Below are 20,019 nucleotides of genomic sequence, written 5' to 3'. Positions count from 1 at the left end.
CCTTGATAGGTTAGACACTGGAGGGAAGTCAGAAGTCAAGATGCGATCGAGATTGGGTTTTTAGGTCAAACGTGCAAGCGCTTTTGACCTGTTGTAAGTCTTGCAGGCTTTTAACCACGCCCACCACATGCCCATCACTTTCACTTGTTTGTGGGATTGCCTTTTAAAATACCTTTATCATCATTGGTAAATGCTTTATGTTCGTCCTTCCTTGGGGAGGTTTTGTTATTACCTTGCAGGCTCCCCCTGTTACATGGATAATTGCACAATTTGACTGTAAGACAACTTTTTCTTTTTGCGTCTCTCCCTCGTGCTCATGGTGACCATGGCACTTTGAATGGGCTCAGCCATGTCAACTGTTTAACTTTTCCTTTTCAATTTAAGTAGCAAGAAAAGTCCAGTTAGGAATGTACAATGCTAATCGCTCTAACTCAAGCAAACGCGAGACCCATTGCAGTGCACATGCTTGTTTGATGATGGGGTGATCTGGCCCGTCTTCAGGGGTGCCATGGATATGCCTGGAGGACACGCGGACTTTGGCCTGCTTTAATTATACCGACTGGCATTCCACCTCCTCAGCTGTGGAGCTTAATTAAACAGCCCTGCAGTTGTAAATTGCGAAATGTATGTGGGGAGAGGGCAGGAGGAGCACTTGGGCTGCAGGGGGACCTGCCCTCACAATCTCTCCTCCTCCCTCCCCAGGCAATCACCGCGGGGCAAACGCAGCGCTTCGAGTGCGTCGCTGTTTGTCCCGCAGTGAAATGCTCGCATATCTGCCTTGAGCAAGTGATTTATTAACCAGAAAGTCCTAAGTGTCTTTGTAGACGGTGAAAGAGTCCTCAATTATTTTTGCTGGAATTGGGTTACAGAAACAGTAGATATTAGATTTCTGATAGTCTTGGCTAGTTAAACTGGACTTGTGATCTTGAAGGAGTATCGTACATGTGCAAATTTAGTAGGGGATACTGAGGAATTTTTGTTATTTCAAAATTGTCCTTAATCACATGGACGAAGTAACTCTTCGCATTTTTTTGGTGAAAAGTGTCTGAGAAGTCTATTTTGCAGGACGAACATTATCTAAAGACGCAGAATAAATATATTGTGGCATTAGTGGAAAATTCTATTCTCGGACAGGAGTGTATTTATATTGTTTTCTTACCTTGGATTCCTGTGGCACCAAAGTAAGCATGGGTGGTTTAATAGTGCCCTCTGCTGGCCAGTTATAGTAATACAGTACACCATTTCAAAACTGTGGCAACACCTCTTACAGACACATTTCATTCAAACTACAATAAGTAGCTCATTATATTGAAAGTAAGTAAATGTCCGTTTTGTTTTACTTTGAGCTGAAAGGTGGAATTTTTCCCTATGGGTCACTGGTGATTGAGTGAAGAGACAACTACACACGCCATACTAAAGCTAAAACTATCTGTTAGACCTGTAAGCCCTTGGTGTGGTTTCACGTGTCTTTTGGCTTCTGACATCCTGTTTAGGGTCGAGCCTGCGAATGCATGTGCTTGCACATGAGGCTCACATGCGAGACACTGTTGTGTTCAGTAAAGGGCTTGGAGCCTGCCTGTTGCTCACTATTTGTTGGTTTCCAGGGCACTCTTCTTTACAGCCTCATAATTTGTTGATTTCAACTTAATTAGTGTGTGTCCACTGTCCCTGAAGTGATGGAGGTACTATTTTTTTCTAGCTTCCAGTGCCCCGCAAACAAAAGGCTTGTGACTGGCAAAAACGTGCCCAGCAGGACGAACAAAATTGCAGTTTTTTTTTTAAAGCTAACTTTATTTTAATTGTTAAGCCGTCTTTTCTCAGTTTCCATTTCATTTTAGTTTTTTGCTCGTGGGCACTGTTGTCAAAAGATGACAATTAACTTGTTCCAAATGTGTGAGACTTATTTCATTACAAATGCTTGTTTTTATCTCATGCTGAATTTCTTTTTTGCTGGTTTTAGGTCTCTAGGCACTTTCCCAAGGCTGATCAGTGCTAATGTGCAAGTGCTCTCTGTCTAAATGCAGCACATGTCCAAAGAGGAAAAAACGAAGCAAGATGTAAATATATGCTCCTCGTTACGCCTGCTTTGAGGAGATGTACTTTTTTGGCACTGTCCCAGATGTACACTATATTGTAAATCTGAAGCAGTGTAAAAACCCATGGGTGTTGCATGGGAACACTTACAGCAACACCCATTGCACGCCTCCCTGATGCAGAGTAAGGCAACGCAGCAACTTGTGCTGCCTTGCCTTAGTCCATATCTACTGACTTTGCATAAAAAAGTGACACTTCTGTGGTGCAGGGGGCTTGTAAAAAAGTCTTTCAGGTTTAGTTAGTTTCACAGCCTGCACTTTTAAAGACAGACATTTATTTTATTCATTGTCATATTATTTAGCAAAGCCTGTTTTAGTGCATTATTTTATATTTTCAGTCAGCTGCCTTCTTCTTGGAAGAAGGAATTCGTATTTAACCTTTTTTATCAGCCTTTAGCACTACATGCATACTGTGCCTTCTCCAAGATTGTTATGTTTAGTACGTGATATGCCAGCTTGGATTGCTGATTTAGGACACGGTTTCTATCTCCTAAACACATCATGACCTCAGGCCTACTTCTACGAATTGTGTATGGTTTACTGTTTACACAACACATAGGCCTTAGGAGGGCATAAGACATTCCAGTCATAACAGTCCTGGGACGTACATGATACTGCAGCCAGGTTTTCTGATTGCGATGCTGTCCTTTCAGTGTCCTGAGAGAATTGCCATCCACACAGCAGGCAGATCCCTGCTATCCAACTCAGGTATGGGCTCGGGGTTCCTCCCTTAGATCGGGACAGGCCAATGGGTTACTTCTAGTGTGCTGTCAAAATTGAAGTTTAAGCAGGGCTCTCTAGACTCTCCAGAACCATTCAAAATGGTGGGGTTGTGCATCTTCTTCATCTTTTTCACCCTTATAATGATGATCACTGTATTATGTTTCATATGCCTTATTATCACAGCTCATGCAGTTTACACTAGGATTCAATTGATTCAATAAATATATTGAATTCAGTTTGCATCCCTTATCTTTTTTTGGCATGTGTGAGCACTGAGTAATTGACTGAAAAGAGTATGATCCATTTTTCATGACTTTCCTAAGGAGCCAGGGTGTCTGGATTAGATGATCACAAATCACCACTACCCTGAATGGGATGGGTGAGGTACTGCGGGCTAGCCAGGAGTTAGCCCAACAGCCTCCAGATGGTGTGGAGTTCATTCAGTCTCCCACACTCTGTGGTGCTGCCACCCTAAACATGCAGTTTTATTACCATAATAGGAGGCACAAGACAGTTAGATCTTAAACTTGATAAATACATCCTCCAGTCCTAATGCTAGACCTCACGGGAATGAATATGCATGCACATTTTTTTTATCTTAAAAGAAAGTATGAAATGCAAGACAAATCGATTGAGAATGACTTTGCTTTAAAAAAAAAAAAAATGTTGCAGTCGACATTGAATGAGAGCGAACAAATGGAAACAACATATGCTATAGAAATCTTGTTACCAAAATGTTTAAAAGATAACATTATCTTTACCTACATCTACCTGCCTGAAAAACACAAGTTTCTGGACTCTTGCTAGCCAGCAAAGCTCCTCAGTGAGTTATGTGCCAAGTGCTGGCATCTGACTCTTACCTACACGTCACAAGTAAAAAAAAAAACATTTACTATTATTATTACTGGTTATTTAGCAAAGGACACCACCCAAACCTGATATCTCTTTTGTCTCCCCCTTCTGACTTCTCCTGACTACAGATACACAATAAACCTATACGCTATACCTCTAAAGATGTCTCTAAATTTTACCATACCTCAGAGAATATCAGAATTCTATTTATACACATCTATGCAAAACAGGCCCATATTTACACTTTTTGACGCAAAAATAGAACAAACTTACAAAATACAATCGTATTTTGCAAGTTTGCGCCACTTTTGCGTAAATAAATGACGCAAATGCGGCACTAAAAAAGTATAAATATGGGCCACAGCATCTTGCCAAACACACCCAAAATGTCTAAATTGTTAGGATATGACTTACTTTAGGGTATTTTGCATAACCCACTTTACTCAGTGATGCATTATGCCAGACATAAATCTTACTTTATGAATATTTGCATAAAGCACCTTATATGACACCGTCCACCGCTCTCACTTTTTAAATTCCGAAGCTGTCTGCACAAGCATGGGAGAGCACCCTCGATCCTCCAAGCAGTGAGTGCCTTGTGTAGGGCACTGGGGGAGACAAAAGCAGTAGGTATTTTATTAATGAATGGAACCTAAACATACATAAAACTAAGGCCCATATTTATACTTTTTTAGCACCGCATTTGCGCCGCTTTTTGACGCAAAAACGGCTCAAACTTACAAAATACAATGGCCCGTATTTATACTTTGTTAGCGCCGCGTTTGAATAATTATTTTATGCAAAAGCGGCACAAACTTACAAAATACAATTGTATTTGGTAAGTTTGCGCCGCTTTTGCTTGAAACAGCGGCGCAAATGCAGCACTAAAAAAGTATAAATATGGGCCAATGTATTTTGTAAGTTTGAACCGTTTTTGCATCAAAAAGCGGCGCAAATGCAGCACTAAAAAAGTATAAATATGGGACCTTATGTTTGCAATGTACTTGAGACTATAGGAAATTAATATATCCTTGCCATTCAACGCATCTTTTTTAATGAATTTCTTCTATGATCGTTTGATCTTGTGTTTTTACTGCACGGATATATTTATACCGCTGTTGTTTTTATTATCTAAAACAATAACCTACTATAACTATTACTGTGGATACACGTCTGACAGCTCTTCCTAGAATTACATTTGTTTTTCGATCATACAAATTTTTACAGTTCCTATTATTTTTCTTTCACACTTTCTTTTGCTGGTGCAGTAATTCAGACAGATTCAGAGCAAAAGATTGATAAATTTGAACAATAATTAAAGTGATCCAAGGAGATTTCCTTCTCCTCCCAAGAATACTTCACCACAAAGCCCTCAAAAAAATAATGGTGGTAAATGTGTGAATGACAGTGCGGTAGATGTATGTAAACACGCTCTATGGTTTATACATTGCTCTGATCACATGATTAGCACTGCGCAAGTTTGCAATAAAAAGTCTGAAACACACTACAATGCCCTACTTACGTCACCAAAATGCTTTCTGATAGATTACAGTATAAAATACCCACTGACAGCACATACTGAAAAGCAGCTCACACGACAACCCAGAAAGCCTTTTGCGGTCACTCCAAGAAGCGAGTTATACAAATGTTACAATACCTCTTCCATTACAGCATTTGTTTTAGAACCAGTCTGTCCAAGTTCTGCCAGTGCAAAGTTCAATACTGTCCAGTAGATGGCGAAGTCCCCCAACTTATCACACTGCACCTTTATCTATTGGAATTTTCCAAACAGTTTTAGTTTTAGTCGTCGCACTACCTATATTCAAAGCCTTTTACACAAAAAATATAAAAAATACGTTGAACGGATTGAAGAGCTGCTGACCTGCCAACTTGTGAACATTCTTCACTGTGTGAGGAGGGGGCGGAGCCTTAGAATGGGCTGGCCTTTGTGCCGAGTACAGCACCAGGCATTTTAACTCACCATCCCCACACCAAAAAAAAAGAACAAGCATTTGCAATGCAATAGGTCTTGCATTTTCTTGAGTTAGAGCTATTGGCGATGTAAAAGCATAACTGGACGTTCTTTGCCATTTAAATTGTTCAACCATGCCGCATAATTTGGTCCTCCCTGTCACATAATTCCAGTGGCCTTGCATATAACTAAAGCACTTCCATTTACCTTCTTCCTCTAACTGAAGCAAAAAATGAAAATATTGCTATTTAGAATCCTGATTTAAATCTGCCATGCTAATTCCAATAGAATACCACTTTCACCACCCCACCATCAGAGTTACTGGCTGGCTAACAGAAATTCTGGGGAAAGGCTAAGAGTAGAACTTTTAAAAAGGATGTGCGAAGAGGCTGATGTGTAAGATAGTGGTACTGTATTACTGGATGTTCATTGTTTTGTGCCGGAGACAGAACTGTCTACCAGCAGTATACAACACACAGCTCGTCAGTACATTTGTCATGATGAAGGGGTTGAAATCCCCTCTATTTGATGGAATGCTCTTTTATAACACTATAAAAGTGCAAGGCACAGGCATCCCCAAAGGGTGGAACACAAATACACACACAGTCAGTGCTCTACTTAATTAAGTTTGCTGTGCTGTTTGGGATCTGTGACGGGCTCAGCAAAAGTATAAAGGGCCTTATTACAAGGCTGGTGGTCAGGACCACCGCTGCTGTGGTGGTCCTACCGCCACATTAAGACCCTGGTGGTCAGACCGCCAGGGTTCCGTCATCCCCGCCGCGATTGGTGATCCCAACGGGTAGACACCGGGTGAAGATCATGCACCTACCTGCTGATTACAACTTTGTTCTCCACCAACCTTTTCATGACAGTTTTACCACCATGAAAAGGCTGGCGTAGAACAGCTGCAGGGAGTCACAGGAGGGCCCCTGCACTGTCCATGCACTTAGCATGGGTAGTGGAGGGGTCCCCCTGCCCAGCCCCATTGTGATGTCTACTGTCTGCCGTGGACTGTTTCCCTTATGCAGGGTCAGCCCCAATCTTTTTGCCTCCTGACTCCTATTTTTTCTAACCTGTTGTTGTTGGCTTTTGAACTCTGAGCACTTTACCACTGCTAACCAGTGCTAAAGTGCATATGCCCTATGTGAAAACTGTACTGTTGATTGTTTTTCCATGATTGGCATATTTGATTTACTGGTAAGTCCCTAGTACAGTGCACTAGTGGTTCCCAGGGCCTGTAAATCAAATGCTAATAGTGGGCCTAAAGCACTGGTTGTGCCACCCACATTAGTAGACCTGTAAACATGGCTCAGACCTGCCACTGCAGTGTCTGTGTGTGCAGTTTTAAACTGCCAAATTGACTTGTAAAGTGTACCCACTTGCAAGGCCTAAACCTTCCCTTTTCTTACATGGAAGACACCCCTAAAGTAGGCCCTAGGTAGCCCCATGGGCAGGGTGCAGTGTATGTTTAAAGTAGGACATATGGTAATTTGTTTTATATGTCATAACAGTGAAATACTGCCACATTCGGTATTCACTGCTGCAAGGCCTATCCCTCTCACAGGTTAACATTGGGGCTGCCTTTAAATATGAATAAAACGTAGATTCCCTTTGAGAGTTGATAGGCATGTGGAGTTTCTGGTCTCTGAACTCATGATCTGTAAATACATCTTTTTAGTAAAGTTGGTTTTAAGATTGTGTGTTTGAAAATGCCACTTTTAGAAAGTGGGCATTTTCTTGCTTAAACCATTCTGTAACTCTGCCTGTTTGTGGATTCCCTGTCTGGGTCAGTTTGACAGTTGGGCTGTTTGCACCTCTCTCTAGACAGTGACACAAACCTGCATATCCTGATGAGCCATCTGTGCTAGGAGGGAGGGGAGGAGTGGTCACTTACACCTGAAATGGCTGTGCCTGCCCTCAAACAATGCAGTCTCCAGCCCCCTGGTGTGTGTTCGGGGCCTGTCCTGGGCAAGGCAGGATTTTACAAACAAAAGAGACTTTCCGTTGAAGTAAGCCTACTTCAGAGGCCAAAATGGGTATAAGAAGGGCACCCAAAACCACGGACTTGATATCACTTCTGGACATCAAGAGGAACCTCTCCCTGGAGAAGAGCTGAAGAGCTGAGGAGAAGTGCTGCCCTGACTGTGACTGTGCTCTGTGGAGCTATCCTGCAGTTGCTGCTTCTGCCTGGTGAAAGGGGACAAAGACTGGACTTTGTTGTGCATTCCTCCTTGTGAAGAAATCTCTAAGGGCTTGTCCTGAGCTTGGCTCCTGTTGTTGAAGTCTCAGGGCCATCAAAGACTTCCGCTGCCAGCACCTGGACTCTCTGCTGAGACTCCTGCCCTGCTAAGTGGTGCCCTATCCAGTTCCTGGGGCCTTGACAGGTGGAGCTGGCAGACCAAGATTGAAAATCCATGCACCGACCGCCGTGCTGGGAAATTTCCGATGTAACCTCCTAGACGCGACTGAAGAAACGACGCACCACCAGCACTGTGGCTTTAATCAACACACCGCCTTTAGCGCAGCTGGAAGATCGACGTATGTGGATGGGGAAACGACGCGCTGCATCGCTAACGGAGGCTGCTAACATCACAACCCACACAGCTCGGTCTTGCTAACACCGAGCAGCAGGAATTTAGATGCAAACCTTGCTGGACGCAGAAAAAATGACGCCTGCACGGTCCCGACTGCTGCCTGGATCGATGCATCACTCTCCTGTGGAGAGGAAAACTGATGCACGTTGACCTGAGCGGAAAAGGAGAAACGACGCACGATCTCGCTTGCGGGTGAGAAATCGATGCACCGCTTACCTTTTTCTACGCACACTCGCCTCTGCATGTTATTTTGACGCTACCCAGGTACTTTTCAATGCTAACAGTGTTTTACCTGTTTACAAAAGGATTTAAGACTCTTTTGCTTTTAAAATTAATAACTTGACTTGTATGTTGGATTTTTGTCGTTTTGGTCTTGTTTTGTTTAGATAAATATTTCCTATTTTTCTAAACCTGTGTTGTGTCATTTAGTAGTGTTTTCATTAAGTTACTGTTTGTGTTGCTACAAATACTTCACACCTAGACTCTGAAGTTAAGTGTGTCTGCCCGTGCCAAGCTACCAAGAGGGTGGGAGGGGGTTAGCTGAGGGTGATTCTCCTTTACTGAGTAGAGTGAGGGTCCTTGCTTGGACAGCGGGTAACGTGACTGCCAGCCAAAGACCCAATATCTAAAAAACGACAAAAGTTGTACCACTATCTAGCTACCCATAGTTTAGCATATAAATAAAGTACACTGCGTTTTATTAAATGAATTAGACCTTAGCGTTACACTTTTACATCACAATGCAACACATTGCAATCCATTTTAAGCTCTTGATCCATGTTTTCACTATGAAAAAAAAAACCACTTTTCCATGCACTGAAATAAAGTTAACAGGGACCCAACCATGGAGCGCTTGGATAAACAATGAAAGTAAACTGGTAGGCATGCAAATAGCTTAATACTGCCGAGCGAGATCATGCTGTGCAGGAAAAGAAAGGGGATGGGTTACTGATGAGTGGGACCCAGCATGTTGGCCACGTCTCAGTGAAACGATCCGAATGTGTCCTATCATAAATTGCTGACATCGGGCAAACATACAGCTGTGTCCAGATGTGTCTTGTTTATGTTCTGAGGAGAAACCCACTTGGGCTGAGAAATGTCTTTTACTTCAGCTCTAGTTAGACCAACATAAATCTCTCACTTAAAGGGACGTCAGTGCCCATGTTCAAACACACTGGGAGATAACTGCAGTCTAACACCTTAATTCCAATGCCATGAAACCACACGCTGGGAGCTACCTGCAGTCTAACATCTCAATTCCAATGCCATGGAAAAAAAAAAGGCAATCCCCTTGTTGTCACATTGCAAGTACTCTCATTTTGGAGCAAGGTTTTTTATTTACACTCTCAAGCATTGTATGAAAGTAATAAGGATGCCCTATAGTCATATGTACCTGTCTATTTAATTAATTATACAAATAACTATTTATATAGTACTGACAATAAATGCGCATTATTACCCAAAGAAACTTTTTTTAACAAGCATCACCTAACAAACAATTGAAAAAAAACAGTAAAGTCTAAAACTTTTGCCTTGTAGTTTGCATGAAGCTTTTTGGTGCAGGTTCATTATTCCCTAAACACATCAAAAAGAACTGTAACTTGTGACCTGACCTCGAGAAAAACCACAGTAACTCACTAAGCTATCTGAATAAATTACACATCTTTGATCTGCATGTGATACGCTGTGCTTTGTAGCAGGAACATTAGCCCTCTTTACTATTTTATGATAATTCACATCTGTGACTAGTCTACACGCAGATCTCTATAGCAAGTACATTAACCACCAGAGCTATCTGATTGCTGTTATACCATTGAGCTTGCTAGATGTACATAGAGTACTTCAGCACGAGCCTTAACCTCATAATTAAGATGCAGTTTGTTTGTGTTTGTTAAGTAATTCAGAATAAATGTATTTTGAGATGTGTCCTTTTGTCAACTTTGTGATGATAGAGTTTTTAAAATAAAAACTGAATGTATGAGTTTAATGTCAGACCCCAACCCTGATGAGATTGTTCTTTGTGGCTCTGTCCCCTTTCTGCTGCCACCACTTAACACCAATTTAGGGGCATCTAGAAATCCTTTCCATTTCCAGCACAGAGCTGAATAGTCAGAGCTATGCACAAATCTGCTGAACAGTCTCAAACATTAAGAAGGCAGCTAATGTGCCAAAACATGAGAAGTCTTTGGGTTGCCTGTTGTTGAGTGGACCACAAATCCCTTCACACATTGAGAACTTGCACTACACTCAACCATCACACATTGTGTCACATTCAGTTCTTTATCTCATACATGCAGTACCAATATGACCATGTATACTAAACCAACTATACTGCCATCTACACAGTATAAATACCAATTCAACTATGTCCACCATCAGTATGATGACCAGTTCCCCCACCAGTACTACCACCACTACTACCCCCAACACAAATATCAGAAATATCACTATTGTCAGTATCATCACCTAAAATAAACAATATTCAAACCATCAGTACCACCAACCCCATCACCAATAATACCATCTATAGCACACCACTGACCATAAGATTCTCCATCACCACCAATACAATTCCACCATCAATACCATCACACAACTGTGATGGGACATTCATACTCTAGTGCAGATATGATAACTGTGCTGCACCACACCTGGACTCTTTCCACACACCACTCACAACATGAGACTTGGGGGTGATCATTTATTGCACAGGAGTTCCCAGGTGATAACTAGCGACCCAAAATTATCATTTCTGGTCCGAATCACAATTACAAATGTTTTGCCTGGTAATGGGAAATAACATCTTAGATGCAAAATGACCATGTCTCTAAATGTTTTTTCCCAGTACTTGGCCTTTTGCTGGTAATTAATTCCACGTGTTTTTGGCAGGGGGAGATGTAGCTCGGATTTACCACCTATGGCTATCATGACTGGGGTAACACATAAAAACGTGTAATCCCATTTTAGGCACTGAAGTTTTGGATTACTGTCTCAATTGTAATCAGGCTCCAAGAGAGCTCAGGGGCCTCTGTGTCTTCCCACTACAGAGAGCCTTAACATTTACACCTCAACATGTTGACTACTTATTTAGCTAAACATAAACGAAGGGCAAATGTACCCATTTTTTTAGCAGGGCAGCGCTGCAAGCCTTCTTGCTGCTCTGACCAGTGTCAAAAGAAAGGGGCAGAAATGTCCTATATCCTACAGGTGTGGCAAGTTCCTGTCCTTTTCTCCTGTGCTGGCTCATTCGCCAATGCAGGCATCCTTGCACCATGGTTGCAGGGATGATTGTTTTTGTGCAGAAAGGGACACTTTCCTGCACAAAAACATTCTCGAGAGGCAGAATGCAGCACACATAGAAAAAGCAAAAATTAGGAGAAATAAACATATTTCTCCTCATTGTGCCATGCTAACGCCCCCCTGGGGTGGCATTACTTTTTAGCGCTTCCTCAGGTTTACGATTTATCATAAATCTGGGGCAGCATCAAAATTCAATGGGTATTGTGGTGAGCCACCCACAGCAACATCCATTGCACACCACTTTCACGTTAAGTGATGCATGTATAGGGGCCGTATTTACAAATCAATGCTAAGCCACAAAAAGTGGCTTAACACTGCTAAGTAAAAATGGCCAAGGGCATTGTGCCACTGAAGCATTGCTAAAAGTGACGCTCTGGTGATGCAAGAGCCTTGTAAATGAGGCCGATAGTGTATAAGCTCAAAATGTGCATCTATCATTCATAGGAACTTCAAAGGCAGACAATATAATCCTACTTTTTTTTACAAAGAGATGTGCCTTAGAATTTCAATAAACCGGTAATGCCTATACTACGTGTTTAATAAGAAAACGAACATTCACATGAACTACAAATATGACCTAATTAATACAGAGATGAGTTACATAAGTGGGTGAGCTCTACATTCACAATGTTACGTGTCCAATGTGTGGTTTATTAGATCATACACATACTTAAAAGTCAGAATGTCCCACTGTCATTTTTTCATCTGCCTTCTATATTAGGGTTACAGATGATTTTGGATGATATAAGTGCAGTGTGGATCAAGCCATGCCTTGTTAATCCATTCTGTATAAGCAACATTCCTGCATGGGTAGTCCTACTTCAACATCTCTCCTGGTTTAAATACAAATCACTCCACTCACAAAAATAGAACAATTGGCAGACACGTTCCACATCTTAAGAGATCTTCACATACAAATTCAGGCCTTCAAGTGCAAGGTTACAGATCCAGATGGGTCAGGAGAAGAAAACAAGAAAATATGCCTTACCTGGCAATGGAACAATGCCCCGTTGGACCTCAGACACTCCCCTGTGTGCAATCCTACCTGTTCAAATGGTTATTTCTTCCATTGTCTTAAAGGACTAGCGACACATGTAACTAACCCATCAAAGCATATCCTAATTCTAAACCTATAAATGTAATATATGTATCACTTGAGTGTTGTAAACTCATACGTGCTATAAATCTGGTGCTTAACACTTCATATTTTATAATTTCACTGAGGGCAGAAACTATTCTGCTGGTGGACAAGAATAACGAAATTAGCTTTTTGCACTTTATTTTTTTGTACTGCTGGAATTAAGAGCCCACTGTCCATCCATAGTTTCCTCTCATGATTTGGCTAACCACTACACCAGGAAGGTATGCCAGTCACAAACCATTCTTACTGGCCATGTAGCAGCCATTCACAATGGACTGAACACAGGGAGGGATGAGATCTGGGGAATGACAACTATTCAGATTGGTTCAAAACACCACCAAAGTTTTTCAGTCATGCAGACTTGCTGCCTCCCACGCTTGTTCAAAATTTAGCTCCTGGGTGGGCCAGATCCCAGGGGCATGCATCATTCTAAAAAAAGAAAAAGGTGCATGAACCTCCCCTTCTAGAGCTCTTTTGAGCCCTGGGAACCACCGCCTCCTCTTAGCTTGTTCCAGAAATTAGAGGGGGTGCAAATGGCCCCCCTGCATTGAGCTCTTATAAGCCTCTGGACCACCAACTCCCCGTGGGTTAATTTTTAAGATGGAAGGGGACAGGGCTGACCTCTTCTATGGCTCTTTGAAAAGGCAGGGATGACCACCTTCCCGGGGCTAAATTAAAAAACTTTTAAGGAGGGCCACAGGTACCTCCCAGGGACCACCATCTCTCGGGCCAGAAAAATAGTTAAAACAGGAATGGGGGCCATGAAACTCCCTTCATGGGGAAGGCCCTGTGATATTAAAGGAGGGGGGGCTCTGCGGCCCCACTCCTGGAGCCATTAATGGCACAAAATATGGGTGAAAAATCAAAAAGAAAGCAGTGAAAACAAAGGAAAAGCAAGGACCGGGCATACAGAATACAGATGAAAAAGCAGGGATAAAGCAGTGACAATGAGGGAAAAGCATGGAGCACACACAAAATACAAAGGACAGAGCAAAGATAAAGCAATGAAAATGAGGGAAAAACAAGGAGAAGGCACACAAAAAATGGGGGACAAAGCAAGGAAAGAGGAGTGAAAACTAGGGAAAAGCAAGGAGTGGGCACACAGAATATAGAGGGAAAAGCAAGGATCTACCTTGTTGCCAAATTTGGTGTAATTCCAATCATCAGTTCAGGCTGTAGTCATGTCTAAGGACCCTATTGGAAAATGTATGGTGAAAACACGTTTTGGGACCCCCTTTTTTCTTGGCCCCTGCTTGACAAATTAACATGAAACTGTCCAGACAGCAGCTGAAGTGAGTAGCTTCCTAATTTTGAAATTTCGTGAAGATTCATCTAACCAAAAATGGTTTTCCCATGATAACTAGGTCCCAACTATAAATGCCAGTATTTATATATATATATATATATATATATATATATATATATATATATATCCTGAATCCTTAACCCACATGTAAGAATTTGTAACGCTCAAACCACTACAAATTGAAGAGTCTAAGAAACCAATCAACTTTGTCTTAATTTAATCTCTTGTGGGCAGACCTTGGGTACAAATATCCTAAATACACAAATGCCAAGATGGATAATAAATTAAATATCTGTTTCCTTTCCCCATTTCTCATGCATCAAGAAAGAAAAAACAGTCTCGGCCTTCCAGACAGCACAATCGGGCCATAGCTGGTTATTCAACCTTGTCCTCTAACCACACTCGGGCCCATATTTATACGTTTTTAGCGCCGCATTTGCGCCGCTTTTTGACGCAAAAACGGCGCAATCTTTCAAAATCCAATTGTATTTTGCAAGTTTGCACCGTTTTTGCGTCAAAAAGAGGCGCAAATGCGGCGCTAAAAAAGTATAAATATGGGCCTCGGTCTCGCTCCTCTACCTCATCAGATGCACATTCACAAAAGAAGAAAGTTATTTACAGATTTTCGATTACTAAACAAATTATTTCAATAGTTAAAAAAACTTCAAATCGATTGTGTGCACCCTGGGCTCGCTTAAAATTTGCATATCATAAGTAACATTAACATAACATCGTTCATAGAATACACCGTTATTTCATGTCCATCAATCATGGCCATTTTAGCAGCATTCAGCTCCAGTTATACTTCTATAAACAGGTGAGGTCCAGTGGTGGTGGTCACTGCAGCATCCCAGCCATGACATTGCCGAACGCCTCAAGATGACTCAGCAGAAAACTAGACTGAAAGGAGGCGATTCAATTACCAGGTAGTCTGCAGCATCAGTGACGCGGTTTAGATGGTGATGACAACACTTACATGTTTCCATGGGATTAGTTCAGAAACTGGATGATTTCACATGCTTTTTCAAAATATTTTCCATCGAAGGATCACAGAAGGCTATCGGACATCAAGTATTTGCAAGTCCTTTGTTTTTCAGTTTGAAATCAACAAACATCAAGATGTAGATTTCCCGGTGCTTTTGAAAAGTAAAAAACGGGAGATACAACGAAATGGCCTTTCTAAAATTAAGAATGAAAAAAGTTTGGGTACTGTTTTTCCAAGGAAATAATCAAAAAGCCTTTCGACTACATTGCACTGGGTGTTTGGAGTGCCCCCCCCAGAAGACAAAAGCCAAAAGTTCAAATCTATGCTGACAATAGCAATCCTAACTTGAACAATATTTTTATTGATGGAAATCTCCAGCGATGACTCACCAACCTGGTAAACTAAACACCGATGCCCCAGGGAGGATTTTGTATTCCAGATACACCGCTGTCTACCTTGAATGAGATCTGATGGCTGCTGTGTTCAACATCAGTAATATGACTAAGGTGGAAGAGAAGCTCCTCTCTCACAGTGATACACCCTGGAACCAAAACCTTTCAAACCCCCGATTTTCACTTCCACTTCCACAGCAGGGGTATCCAACACTCAGGCTCTCATTATGATATTGGCGGTAAAAACCGCCTACCGCCGCAGCAACGGCTGCCAAAAGACCGTTGCCATGGCTACCAGCTATCTTCCGTATTATGAACAAAGCTGGATTTCCACCAGAACAATGGCGGAAATCCGTCTGTGGCCATGCCAGTGGATGGCAGTAAGGTGGCGCTGCTGCCACCAGCAGCACCACGCCAGTAGACTGCCGCCAGCCGTATTATGACCCATAATATGGCCTAGTGGTGTTCTGCTGGCGGACGCTGCTTCTGGCAGCAGCCCCATCCCGTCTCCCACCGGAGGACCCTCTGCACACAGGTAAGTGGGTGTTCTGACAGGGGAGAGGGGTGGGGGGTGTTGTGTGTGTGTGTGTGGGTGTGTGTGCGTGTTTGCACATGTGTGTATGCAGGTGTGTTCCGTGTTGAATGTGTGTGCATGTATTGAGGTATGAGTGCGTGTATGTTGTGTTCTGTGAATGTGTGTCTGCGTGTATGTATGAAAGTGTGTGCAGATGTTTGTGTGAATGGATGTACGCATGCGTGGATGCAAGTGGGAATGGGTGTGCGTATGCGTGTGAAGGGATTCCCTGTCACTGATAGTGCCTACCGCCATGGCTTTCATGGCGGTAAGGAAGCCACGGAAACCATGGCGGTAGGCGGGGTGATTATCGGGCAGGCGGTAAAGTGATGGTGACTGGGCTGGAGATTGATATCTCCAGCCCAGCGGCTGTCACTGCGGTGGCGGTCGGTGTGGTACATTGGAGGTTTGGCTTCAGCCGCCAAGGTCATAATGAGGGCCTCAGTCTGATCATGAAAGCAGGTCTGCCAAGTCTGAGACATTGAGCAGGTCTTACACAACACCATGTGCTGCTCTAAAAGCGCTGGTTGGAATTCATCTGGAACTACTCCAATTACCGTTTCTATAAATACAACATCCATATATTATTACACATTATTTCTTTGTTCTTTAAAGTGAAATGTGTAAGCATTAAAAAACAAAGAACTGGTTACTTAGTGATTAGAACTTTACAATGCAACTTGTTTTTTGTCACCTGGATATTGGGAAAAAAACACAGATACCTTTCTTCCTAGTGACCATAACATCATTTGTTTCCGCTGATCACGTGGTTAGTCTTAATTTTGACACCTAATGGCGTGAGACCCCCAAAAGCAAGCAGACTGCTCAAAAACAGTTAACCTGAAGGTCAATAAATATCTGTGAGGAATTAAAGATTTAGGGGCATCACATTCGGTGTTGGGGGAAGAGAGCATTTTGAGGGCCACTGGTAACTAGGCCCTTATTTAACAGGGCCTAGCGCCTCTCTGCGCCACATTAGCGTCATTTTATTTATACCAATGTGGCCCAATGAGGCCAAAATCGCAGCACCAGATTTACATTGTGCCACTTTGTAACCCCTTGCGCCACATCATGACTGCACCAGGCATAATGTATGCATGAGGGGCATTCCCTCTTTGGGGTGGTGAAAAAATGGCGTTAAAAAATCTAAAAGATTTCTTTACACCATTTTTTGCTGCATTTTTAACACCTGTACAGAGCAGGCATTCAAAGGTGGCATGCCATTATTTATACTGGGCCCATATGTTCAACATTTTGGCACCAGTCCTGCAGAGTACATCAATAGTGTCAAAAATGTTGCTGCTATTGCTTCCACCCTGGGGACAGGTGCGCCATACGTTAAATATGGTGCACATATAGTGGTTGTAGGGGGCACAAGAAAACTGACACTACTTGTAATGTAGCACCACTGTTCTTAGATCTGGTCCTTAGTGTCTAATTAGACTAGTGTTCTTAACCAGTCTAAGAAATCGAAATAGCTCAACAAACACACATATAGCAAGTATCGGCTAGTTTGACTCAGAGAACGATGAAAGATTTACCAGACTAGGAAGAAAATACTAAAAAGTTGCCAGGGATGAATCTGTAAAAATGCATGAATACATTAATACTAAATATTAAAAAGGTTTTCAATTTGTTTAGAGACAAATTAGTGGTGGTGCTGGAAGTCGAGGTAACTAAGGCCCGTATTTATACTTTTTTTAGTGCCTCATTTGCGCCGCTTTTTGGCGCAAAACGGCGCAAACCTACAGAATACAATGGTATTTTGCAAGTTTGCGCCGTTTTTGCGTCAAAAACGACGCAAATGCGGCGCTAAAAAAGTATAAATACGGGCCTGAATGTTTAGATTCTACCTCATGCCTTATTTTTTCACCCTCTATGTTTCTTTTCTCTTTACCTCACTCTTGTGGGCTCTTTTCAACCGTTTTCTTCCTTGTCGCTTTTTTCTCATCCTCTTTCCCCCCCCATATTCTCTAATTTTCTGCACTTTTTCTGCTCTAGGTCAAGGCTTATCATGAAACATAAGTCCTGGTCCTTAAGTCTGAGCGCTGCTACCCATCAACTACAGACACCAGCACAAATGTAGTACTAAAAAGCAAGTATTTAGTTATAATTTCAAATAAAAGATTGTTGGACTTTTGCTTATGCAGGGTCATCCTGAATCTTTTTGCCTCCTGCCTCCTATTTTTTTCTGACCTGTCGCTGTTGGCTTTTGAACTTCGAGCACTTTCCCACTGCTAACCAGTGCAAAAATGCATATGCTCTCCGTGTAAATTGTATGTAATTGGTTTATCCATGATTGGCCTATTTGATTTACTAGTAAGTCCCTAGTAAGGTGCACTAGAGGTGCCAGGGCCTGTAAATCAAATGCTACTAGTGGGCCTGCAGCACTGGTTGTGCCACCCACATAAGTAGCTCTGTAATCATGTCTCAGACCTGCCACTGCAGTGTCTGTGTGTGTATTTTTACACTGTAAATCCGACTTGGCAAGTGTACCCACTTGCCAGGCCCAAACCTTCCCTTTTCTTACATGTAAGTCACCCCTAAGGTAGGCCCTAGGTAGCCCCAAGGGCAGGGTGCAGTGTATGGATACGGTAGGACATATAGTAATGTGATTTATATGTCCTGACAGTGAAATACTGGCAACTTCGTTTTTCACTGTTGCAAGGCCTGTCTCTCTCATAGGATAATATGGGGGCTACCTTTAAATATGATTAAAGTGTAGATTCCCCTAGAGAGTAGATGGACATGTGGAGTTTGGGGTCCCTGAACTCACAAATAAAAAATACATCTTTTAGTAAAGTTGATTTTAAGATTGTGCATTTGAAAATGCCACTTTTAGAAAAAGAGCATTTTCTTGCTTAAACCATTCTGTGACTCTGCCTTGTTTGTGGATTCCCTGTCTGGGTCAGTTTGACAGTTGGGTTGTTTTTCACCTCACACTAGACAGTGACACAAAGGGGGCTGGGGTGTAACCTGCATTTCCTGATTAGCCATCTCTGCTAGGAGGGAGGGGTGGAGTGGTCACTCTCATCTGAAAGGACTGTGCCTGCCTCTGACAATGCCGGCTCCAACCCCCTGCTGTGTGTCTGAGGACTTGCCTAGGCAAGGCAGGATTTCACAAGTAGGTGTGAGTCCCCTTTGAAGAAAGGTGACTTCAAAGACTAAAATGGGTATAAGAAGGGCACCCAAATCTACAGACTTTAGAAACACTTCTGGAACCAAGAGGGACCTCTGCCTGGAGAAGAGCTGATAGCTGAGGAAGAAGTGCTGCCCTGCCTGTGACTGTGCTTTGTGGAGCTTTCCTGCAGTGCTGCTTCTGCCAGAGTAAGAGGGCAAAGACTGGACTTTGTGTGCCTTCCATCTTGTGAAGAAATCTCCAAGGGCTTGATTTAGAGCTTGCCTCCTGTTGTTTGAAGTCTCAGGGACAGCAAAGACGTCTCTCTGCCAGCACCTGGAGTCTCTGGAGAGACTCCTGCTCTGACAAGTGGTGCCCTATCCAGTCCCTGGGCCCTTGAAAGGAAAGCTGGTAGAATCCAAGGAAATCGACGTCGGACCGACGCCGCTGCTGAATCCGGTAACGCCGCCTGCACCTGACGCCGTGACCTTCGCTGGAACGCAACGCTCTTCGCAGGCCCGACACCGCAGCAGCCCCGCTGAATTCCGCGACTTTGTGGAAGTCGCTGCACCACATCGTGACCGATGCCGCTCGAAGTGCACGGATTCAACGTTTCGCACAGACGCCGCGATTCCCGACTTCGCGCATCGGCTTGTTTTCACTCTTCACCAAAGGTACTGTACTTGGGGGTCTACACGACTCCGTGTCCGGCGCCGCTGGTGTCGGCTTGTTGGGAATGACTCCGTCACGACGCCGTGTTAACATCTCATCGAAGCATTTTTGTTTCTAAGCGCTATTTTTGAGTTTAATCTTTAAAAATTCATAACTTGACTTGTGAATGTCGGATATTTGTCATTTTGGTCTTGTTTTGTTTAGATAAATATTTCCTATTTTTCTAAACCGGTGTTGTGTCATTTTGTAGTGTTTTCATGAAGTTACTGTGTGTGTTGGTGCAAATACTTTACACCT

The sequence above is a fragment of the Pleurodeles waltl genome, chromosome 1_2 (assembly GCF_031143425.1).
Source record: "Pleurodeles waltl isolate 20211129_DDA chromosome 1_2, aPleWal1.hap1.20221129, whole genome shotgun sequence".
In the NCBI taxonomy this organism is placed as follows: Eukaryota; Metazoa; Chordata; class Amphibia; order Caudata; family Salamandridae; genus Pleurodeles; species Pleurodeles waltl.
Note: the sequence above shows the minus strand (reverse complement) of the source record.